The sequence below is a fragment of the Peromyscus californicus genome, unplaced genomic scaffold (genome assembly GCF_007827085.1).
Source record: "Peromyscus californicus insignis strain IS unplaced genomic scaffold, ASM782708v3 Scaffold_5__1_contigs__length_169319896, whole genome shotgun sequence".
NCBI lineage: Eukaryota > Metazoa > Chordata > Mammalia > Rodentia > Cricetidae > Peromyscus > Peromyscus californicus.
The window spans coordinates 126,142,037-126,151,977 of NW_026294573.1; the positions used below are offsets into that span (position 1 = coordinate 126,142,037).

General features: G+C 38.9%; 1 long non-coding RNA gene across 1 annotated transcript in view; it reads left to right on the forward strand.

Moving 5' to 3' along the window:
- LOC128096414 (uncharacterized) overlaps positions 1–9,941 on the forward strand; it is a 55,785-nt gene that overhangs the window by 17,167 nt on the left and 28,677 nt on the right. The window lies entirely within an intron of this gene.

The window sequence follows — 9,941 nt, forward strand, 5'->3', positions numbered from 1 at the left end:
AAAGACACTGTTCAGATGAGTGGCCACACCTCATGACCTCATGTCTTCACAAGTCCACTGGAACAATGACTTTCTCGCAAAATTGAGAGATTTTTCTAAAGCCTTGGAAGCCAAGGTAATAATAGAAAGTCAAGTAAAAACTCTATAGAGTCCTCCATTTTAGCAAGATGCAAAGAAAGATGATGCAAATGTGATAAAATGTAACTACAACTAATGTAATGTTCTACTCGACTTCCTACCTGCAGGTGAAATCAGTAGTAGAGAAGTGATGTAGAAGAGAAATCTCAGATGGCTGTGATGCTTGACCTAGTTCTAAAAGCAGGAAGTGTCAAGAAAAACCTAGAAGGGCTCAGGAGACTCGAACGTTTGTAGAAATGCTGCTTTTAGAAGAGAACAGTATTTCTATCCTGGATTTCGATAGATTTCCATTGACTATATGAATTCTTCCATGCAGGAGTCTCCCTCCATGCAGAAGGCTCCATATATACCATTATTCAGACAATTCTTACTTGAAACATCTATCTTTTAACATGCATTTTTTTTTCTGAAATGTGGCTGAATTTGATAATGCTAAAAGACCAACAGTTGGAAAGGCACAAATGAAGAGAAACTTACAATTTAGCTTTGTTTTAATCCAAAGTCAAGTTGAAATATAGTCCGAGTTCCAGAGTATAACCACAGTCTTTTTTGCATGGAATTCTTAAAGCATTCTCTGACTCGAGCTGGTCCAGCCCTGCTGCTTCTAACTTAGGAAAAGTGGCTTTTACTCTTCTCAAGGTTACCCTGTACATTCATCCTAAGTATACACATACATACATGAACAAAATATATTTTAGTCACTCAGTAAGTTGAACATGTAATCTATAGTGATGCAAATCTTGACCTTCATGCCTAACTACTCACACTGGCAATATCTTTAGTAGCTTTCCATTTCATGTGCTCACAGTTCCAAAATTGCTGGCTTAAAGGGAACTACCCATACAGAAGTCCATACAGAAGTCCAGGCAGATTCCAGGGACTTATTTCCGTAAGCACATGATATTTTACCATGCAGTCCTATCTCAATACCTCTACTTTTCTGTCTATGCAGTGGCTATAAAGGTGTACTCCCATTTTTCTGTCTTTAAAGTAATGAACGAATGCCTGAAAACATTGATCTTTTTCCTTAATTTCAGTCTTTGTGATAACTCTTGCTTCATTCAGTCTATCATCACGGGACTTCTGCAGGCTAAATTATGTGTCTATAATCATAAAACAACTGGGCTTCCCTGGAAGGTCATTCAGTGGGTAAATTACATTTTTCTCCATTAGTTTGAAATGGCTTTTGGAGATGACTGAATACAGGTATTAAGTGATGAAGTGGCTAAAAATGTACACAACTGCCTAAGTCACTTAAAAATTAGAAACATTATAAATGTGAAAAGAAAAGAGGGAGGCTCCATGGCTCAGGGCTTGTGTTAACTGTGGGAACTATACGTACTTTATGAAACTATTTAAATTTTATCAACTTTTTTATGATTTACAGGTGAATTTGTCGGCATCTGATTGAGTAAGAGATCTTGAAAGCTTTCACTGCAATCGCTAATTCAGCGCCATTGTTCTCGCAGACTGGTGTGTGACCTAGCAGGCTGAGAACAGTGTCGCTGAATATAATTGGCATATGTCAGCAAAATATAATTAGGAACAAGCCTCTTTCTGAAATGTTCTTTTTGTTGGTTTAAAAAAGTTGAAGATTTCTTCTTGGATTAAATTATAGCTTGGATTTCTTTCTGGTTTGATTTTTGGTAGCACTTATAAATGAATTAATTTAAATTTTGATTCAAGGAGAGTGGATTGATTTCCTGTGCTGGGTAAACACTGTAAAGGGTTTTCTTTCCTTCAACAGGTTTTTATTTTCATTCCTGGTCTAAGAGAGGCATTGTATGGGAAATATGGACAATGACTTATCTAGGGCTATTATGCATGTCCAGGCTGAATCAGTCATCCATCCCCTCCTCAGGTTTTGAATAGGTACAGTGACAGGGAGTTTCTCAGGAGTTGTGTAAAAGCTGTTGCAAACCTGGACTCTCCCATAGCTCCTTCTCACTTGAAAGTTCCTGACACCACAGACTCAAGACTGAAGTGAATGCCTGAACTCTTTATCGCTGTATCACCTACATGTTCAGCTCCAGGGATGTTATGGCTAATGTTGGTAAATGGGGGGAAATGTGCTACAGCATCTTTCATCCAATAGTACAGGGCAGAAGATGGATAGCTCACACTACTAGGCAAGTCTCGAGGGGAAACTAATGCTGGAATGTTATTTCTTTTTTCCCCTTTCTATTTATTTGTTTTTTCCTTGAAAATTATTTTTAAAATGTTTTTTTTCTTTGAGAATTTCATACATTACAGTTTGATCATATTTATACCTTCCCCCTATTCCTCCCAGTTCTGCCTCCCTTTCATACACACCCAACTTTGTGTTCTCATTTGTTTTAAACCCAGACTCCAATTTATGTTGGTTTTGCACTTCTGGAGTATCCTGGGGTCTCAGAAGTTTTTTGTGTATGGATGTGCATGTGCACATACGTGTACACGTATGTGTGAAGTGTCTTAGTTAGGGTTTCTACTGTTGTAAGAAAACACCATGACCAAAAGCAATTTGTGGAGAAAAGGGTTTATTTCAGCCCTCAGTTCTATAGCACGACACATCACTGAAGGAAATCAGGGTAGGAACACAAACAGGGCAGGAATCTAGAGGCAGGAGCTGCTGCAGAGGCCATGGGGAAATGCTGCTTCCTGGTTTGATTCCCATAGCTTGCTCAGCCTGTATTTTTATAGCATGTAGGACCACCAGCCCAGGGATGACACTGCCCACAGTGAGCTGGACCCTTCCACATCCATCATCAATCAAAGACAAAAGAAAACAAAACAAATATTGCCACAGGCTAGTTTTTCTAACTTTTCTTAACTGAGGGTCCCCTTACAAAAATAACTTTAGCTTTTGTGGGGTGTCATAAAACTAGCCAGCACAGTGAGTGTTCACATGGAGGCCAGAGGACAACTTTGTGGTAGCTGTCCACCTCTTTTGAGACAGGGTCTCTTGTTGATCAGGATCTCTCCAATCAAGTTAAACTGGCTGGCCAGTGAGCTCCAGAGATCACCCAATTCTACATTCTTGATGTGTGCCATCATCCCTTATGTATTTGTTTGGATTCTCAGAATCAAACTCAGGTCTTCATGATTAGACGACAAGCACTCTACCAACCCATCATATCCTTATCCCCTCATCCTCTCATCCTCTCATATCTTCATCCTCTTATCCTTCATCCCTTCATCCCCTCATCCTTCATGCCTTCATCCCCTCATCTCTTCATCTCCTTCACTCCCTCATCGCTTTATCCCTGGAATATTATTCTGATGGAAATTTTAAAATATTGGATACTTGTTGTTTTGGTGGGATGAACTTAGAAACATTTCTTCAAAACACATTTGGAATAAAATATATTAACACAATTCTGCTTAGATTAAGAACAATAAATATAACCTTCCCTAAAAAAGCTTGTGACTTTGATGCCATGGCCATGTCAGAGCTCTGAGCATGGAGTCCTTCCTGACCTAGGTGTCAGCTGCATGAGGATGGCTCTGGAGGAGGAAGAGAGGTGAAAATGCATTCCTAGACATTCACATCCGGACAAACCATGATGGCCATACTACAGTGTAGCATTGCACACCCAAGATACAGCCACATCCTTATTTTCAAGGTATTTTTTCTTACTTTTACTTTGCCAAGTCTCTCCCTTTGGGTCAGCAGCTCAAGAATTTTCTTCCCGTCTCCTCCAGAGCTATCCTCATGCAGGTGACACCTAGGTCAGGAAGGACTCCATGCTCAGAGCTCAGACATGGCCATGGCGTCAAAGTCATAACTTTCTTTGGGAAGATTATATTTATTATTCTTAATCTAAGCAAAATTGTCAAGAATTTTGTTCCTGTCTCCTCAACAGAATATTGGTTTATATGTTCCTGCTTCCCTCTGCTTGCCTTACTTCCTGTGCTCTTGGAGGGTGCTCGTCTGTTTACTTTTCTGTCAGGCAAATGCTAAACTTTCAGAATTAGTACTTAATCTGTTGACTCATTATTGCCCCTCATTGTAGAGAGATACAATCTTAATCTCAAAATATCTTTGCCTCTAAAATGAGTCTCAGGGATGGAGGAGATAGGGTGGGAAATATATACCTACAAAATTCCTTTCCAGTTTATGGATAGCTATAGAGACAATTATAAAGTTTATACAATGGAATACAATTTGCTTATTTAATTAGTTGAGTTTGGGTAAAAATCTGTGACTTCTTGAACAAAAGTACAGTTATTCAAAGGAGAGTTAAAATAAAGGCTGCCAACACATCCTAATTTTTTCCAGGACTGGTTGTCCAAAAGTAATATATAGATGGTGTCCAAGTTTGCTAATCACAAATGAGTAGGTGATCACAGAAAATGTAATGTTGTAAAATTTCCTAGGAGGAAGAAGTGATAGTGAAGTTCAGACCACAGGGAAATTTTAAATGTGTCAAAAAATGATATAAAGTTTCTAGAATAAGAATTTATACATGGTCTTCAGTGAAGTAAACAGATGTGTGTGTGTGTGTGTGTGTGTGTGTGTGTGTGTGTGTGTGTGTGTGTGTGTGAGTTGGGGGAGTGGGGAACTAAACCACAAGACTAGAAAGATGAGCAGGACTCTTAGTTGACCTCAGTCTTCTCATCTGTGATTTGGGAGCAATATTCTGTGGAGGTGCAGATCATGAAGAACCTCACTGCCATGGCATTGAGGTGTTTGTTCTCTTAACAACCAATAATTTTTGTTGTACTTGCAGTTTGTGTTTTCTATTTTTGTATTTGATTTGTGCATGATTTTTTCTCATGTTTTAAACCAAATTCTGCCACAAAAAAAATAAGTTAGGAAAACCCTTAATGTAGATGTATCAGTTATTTCCTTCTTGTGTGGAATACCTGACAAGAGCAACTTGAGGGAGAAAGGTTTTGTTTTTCATTTAACTGGAGGACACAGTAAATCATGGCAGGGAAGGAAATGTTGGGGAGCTTGAAGCAGCTGTTTTTATTGCATCTGCCCCCAGGAAACAGAGACATAAATGCTTGCATACAGTCTTCTTCTTCTTATTATTATTTATTTATTTTTGTTTGTGGGTTTCTTTTCTTTTTTTTCAAGACAAGTTTCTCTGTGTAGCCTTGGCTGTTCTAGTACTCACTCTGTAGACCAGTCTGACATCAAACTCAGAGATCCTCTTGCTTTTGCCTCTCAAACGCTGGAATTAAAGGCATGCCTCACCACCACCAGACATATCTACTCTTCTCTTTTTTTCCTCATTTTCATTCTGTCTAGGACCCTGGCCTTTGGAAAGGTACTGACTATATTTAAAGTCTGCCTTAACACATCAATTAACCTAATCTAGATAATTCTTCAAAGACATGCCAGCGAGATTTGTTCCCATGATGCTTCTAACATCTTAACAAACTGACAACCAGTTAACCATCACATAGATGCACTCAGGCTAAGGCTATGAAGCTCTGTGCACAGTGGAAGACGATTGTTATAAAGGCAAACCTTGTTTGAATCCCAACTCTGGCTCATATTTTCCTTGGAAAGAGAACCCATATCAAGAAGAAATCATGTAAGGGATTTTTGAAATAGTTTGGATATGAACCTAATCCAAGTGTTGACAACAGAGATTGAAATGAGGGTATAAGTGTAAGAAACACTAAGAAAGTTAGACTCTATAAAATTAAATATTGTTAAGGTGCACAAGATAAGAAATGAGTTTAGGACAGCCATCCACTTTCCAGTGAAGCTGAATGAGCTAGGAAATTCAGAGAGCTCTTTTTGGAAAAAGCTGAGCTCAGACTTGTACTTACAGAGTCTAGGGGGCTAAATAGATTTAGGTGGTAGTGCTTGGGGTGTACAAATGAAATGTATGTAATAGAGGGAGGAATGGAAACGTTTTATATGTGAAAATGCTGAAGTCATTAGACACCAGAGAAAAGAGTAGATTTTTCCAAGGAGGGTTGGTGTCTGAACAAATTAAGTATGAATACTTGTAGGCATGTGTTGTGTGTCAGCAATGAATTCCATTCTTCTGCATTGAAAAAATAGTTAATTGTATACTATTCTAGGGTATATTTAAAAATTAGTCATTAAACCATTGTGTGACAACTATGTGGCTCAATTAAGAAACTCTTGCTGAGAAAGTATTTGAATTCTGATTGAGGATGTGTGTTTCTCTTGAAAAATTCAGAGTATTGAAGGGTATGAATGTACCTGTCCTAAGACATCACTGGCAATGTTAAAGCAGTGGTACACCTTGAGTATTGAGTATCCGGCAACGTTCCATATGTTTATAGCTTGGTCTCTACCCTGTGATACTGTTTGGAGATAGTAGAGCCTTTAGGCAGTGGGGCTTTATGGAAGGACTTTTATCACTGTTGCATGCTCTAAAAGGAGGCATGGGGATCCTTTTCCATCTCTCTCTTTTTGCTTGCTGACTACCATGATCTGAGTCATTTGTTTTTACCTGTGATTTTACTATGATGTATTGCACTACCACAGTAGAAAAGGCAAGAGGGCCAAGTGATCATGGACTGAAATCCCTGAAGCCATGAGAGAAAAATAAATTCCTCTTTTTAAGTTGATTGCCTTTGGTATTCTGTCATAGTAGCAGAAAGCTCACTAATGGGATAGCAAAGCAAGTTAGCTTCTGGTCTTATGATTGGTTCCCTCTATCCTGTATTCCACTGTATCCTATCCTGTCTTTCCATTTCTGTCCCTCTCTCTCAGTACATCTCTTCTCTGTCTTCTTCTTCTTTTTTTCTTCTTCAATTGTAAATCTTAACAGTCCCCCAGGAGCTCTGGGATGTTTATCTCACTTTAGCAACTCCAATGGTAAAAGTGCTTCTGCCTCATCAGTTCTAATGGAAGTTCTTAAAATCATTCATGTTGGCTAGGTTTAGATCATGTGCCCATCTGTAAAAATCTCTGAGGCCATTGAAATGGATTAAGGTCTATTACTTGAGCTACTGAAGGAGTGGCATTAGGTACAGCAGCCAAATGATACAGATTGGAAGTAAATGAAGATGGCTGTTCTCCATATTGGGCAATCATTGTAGGAAAGAGGCTGACATGGTAGGTATACCCGGACAGTTCAAGAAAACAGTGGCTGGCCTTTCTTCCTGATGTGAAGGAAGTCTATGTGATGAGTTGGGAGGGTTTCTCCAGGGTCACACAGCAGTATTTAAAAAAGCATAAACATTCTCCATGAGAATGGCAAGGTGGCACTGCCATTTGTTTTCTCGGTCTAAACATGGAAGGGATTAAAGTCCACTTCAAATCCAATACAGCTGTACCTTTCCTACAAAGAGTGCTGCCATATGCCCTTTGCACCTTTATCTTTGGCTGCAAAACTTCGGAAACATGAATAATAAAAGAAATAGCACTTATGATTTTAAGAAAAGGGAACAGAGAAATGCATTGACTTTGAAACAGCAAATGAAAGTAACTTTCAAACTTCTGAAATCAAGTTGTGGGTCAAGAACATAGAGTCCCCAGCAAAGGAAGTGTGATATTCTACTCTCAGCAAGATTTATTGGGAGATGCTTTTCAAAATTTGAGTGGAGAGTAGAGGAGATTAAGACTGCTAAAAATTTTGAGATCAAGTTTCTATGTGTGTAAGAAAAATATAGTTCAGACAGAGATTTAAACCAAGCAAAGCAAAACAAAATGAAATAAAAAGGCAAAACAAAAAAAAATGACATATCCCTTTGGAGAAAATGAAAAATTAACCTTTAGAAAGATGGTATTACCAAAATTTTCTTAAAAGCACACACTCATGCTTACTTTACTCAGTAAGTAAGCTGGACTGTTATTTTCACTTTTGTGGCTATGACTTGAAATCTTCAAAGAAACAGTAATAGAGAATCTTTCTACTCTATTAAAAAAATTAAGTCAGGATTGTTTTATTCTTATCTGGTCAAAAACTTCATAGTAGGGGCTGGAGAAATGGCTCAGAGGTTAAGAGCACTGGCTGGCTGCTCTTCCAAAGGTTCTGAGTTCAATTCCCAGCACCCACATGGTGGCTCACAACCATCTGTAATGAGATCTGGTGCCCTCTTCTGGCCTGCAGGCTTACTGTATACATAATAAATAAATAAATTTTTTAAAAAAAAAACTTCATAGTAAATTTACTTGAGGAAATGTTTTCAGATTTAAAATTGCTGAAGTGAAAAGTAAATAAATTGTTGAATAATAAATAGCGATTGCGAGCACCCTGGTTTTTCTTTATTGTCAGCTTGAGGAGACCTAGAATCCCTTGGAAGACAGAACCTCATCTGAAGAGATGCCTGCATCAGATGGGCCTGTGGACATGTCTGCAGCATTTTCTTGATTGCTAATTGACGTAGCAAGATGCAGCTCATTTGGGGCAGTACCATCTCGAGGCAGGTGGACTGGGCTGTATAAGAAAGCTCACTGACTATAAGCCAGTTAGTGAGCCAGTAAATAGCACTAAGAGTGTTTTATCCCAGCAACAGAAATGCAACCTAGAATTGAAATTGGTACTTGGAATGGAGTGTTGCTGCGATCAATGTCATCGTGTTGTGTTTGGGGGAGGATTGTGAAAGCTAGAGCTGGGAAAGCCATTGGGACTTCAAGCTTAATAGGACATCCCATGGGAACATAGAGGATAAAAATGCTGAGACTAATGCAGACAGTGAAGGCCTGGCTTGTGAGGGTTCCAAGGGAGGCAAAGATTGATAGGATGCTTATGTGATACTTTTTAAATTAATAATATTAATATTATTAATATATTAAGAAGAGGTAAAAGGGAATGCATTTTAAAATTCAAATTAATTCATTAACTCAAAAATTAGTAATCTGTGGTTTCTGGTCAGCTGGGGCTGAAGACTCAGTTGGGATTAACCAGAGACCAGTACTACTGAAGTAAAACCTGACCTTCAAAGGTATGATGGCTAATCTTGGTCATCAACTTGTCTACATCTGGAACCAATGAAAACCTAAGATGCTGGACACTCCTAACAGGAATATCTTAATCATATTATATGAAGATGTCAGGCCCACCCTAAGTCCAGGCCACACCTTCTGCTGACAGCCCAAATAAAAGGACTCAGAAGAAGAGTACTTGGCCTTTTGCCTACTTACCCTCATTCTCATTTTAAAGTTTATTTATCCTGTTGACCCAGCTGTTATCAAGTCCAAATTTTTCATGATTCCAACACAGACTGAATATCAGCAGCTGTCTAGGAATCCCTCCTTCAACCCCACAGAACTCCAGCTCCAGATTGAGACTGCTGAGACATCCAGACTCCTGAACTGAGCAACTACCAGATAGCTTCCCAGTCTTTCCATTGTGAGACATTCCAAGCTATTGTTGGACTACCTGGACCACATTCTTAAAACTGGTGTAGCAAATCACTCCCTGACTCCGTGGTGTGTGTGTGTGTGTGTGTGTGTGTGTGTGTGTGTGTGTGCGAGTGCGTGCGTCCGCATGTGTTTGTATTCATTCTATCAATTCAATTCCTTTAGAAAAGGCTGACTGATACAACAGGGACAATGGAGCTGTTCAGCTGGGGCTGAAAAATCAGCTGTAATTAGCAAGAGATCAGCATCATTGAAGCAAATGAAATTATGCTTCATTGGGACAATAAGGTCAGCACGCAGAAGCCACAGCCATGTGTATTGCTTGTGGCAGAGTTGGAGCAATGGAATTGCCCAAGCCTTTTGGAGCTAGATTATAAAGTGAGTTCCAAATGCTGGACATTGAGCTCTAGGAGGTGATTTACACTGCTGGATTTTGGATTATGTTTTAATCTTTCTGTCCCCATACTCTGCTTTTGAACTTTTTGAATAAAAATTATGTAACTTGTTTTCTTTATTTTAG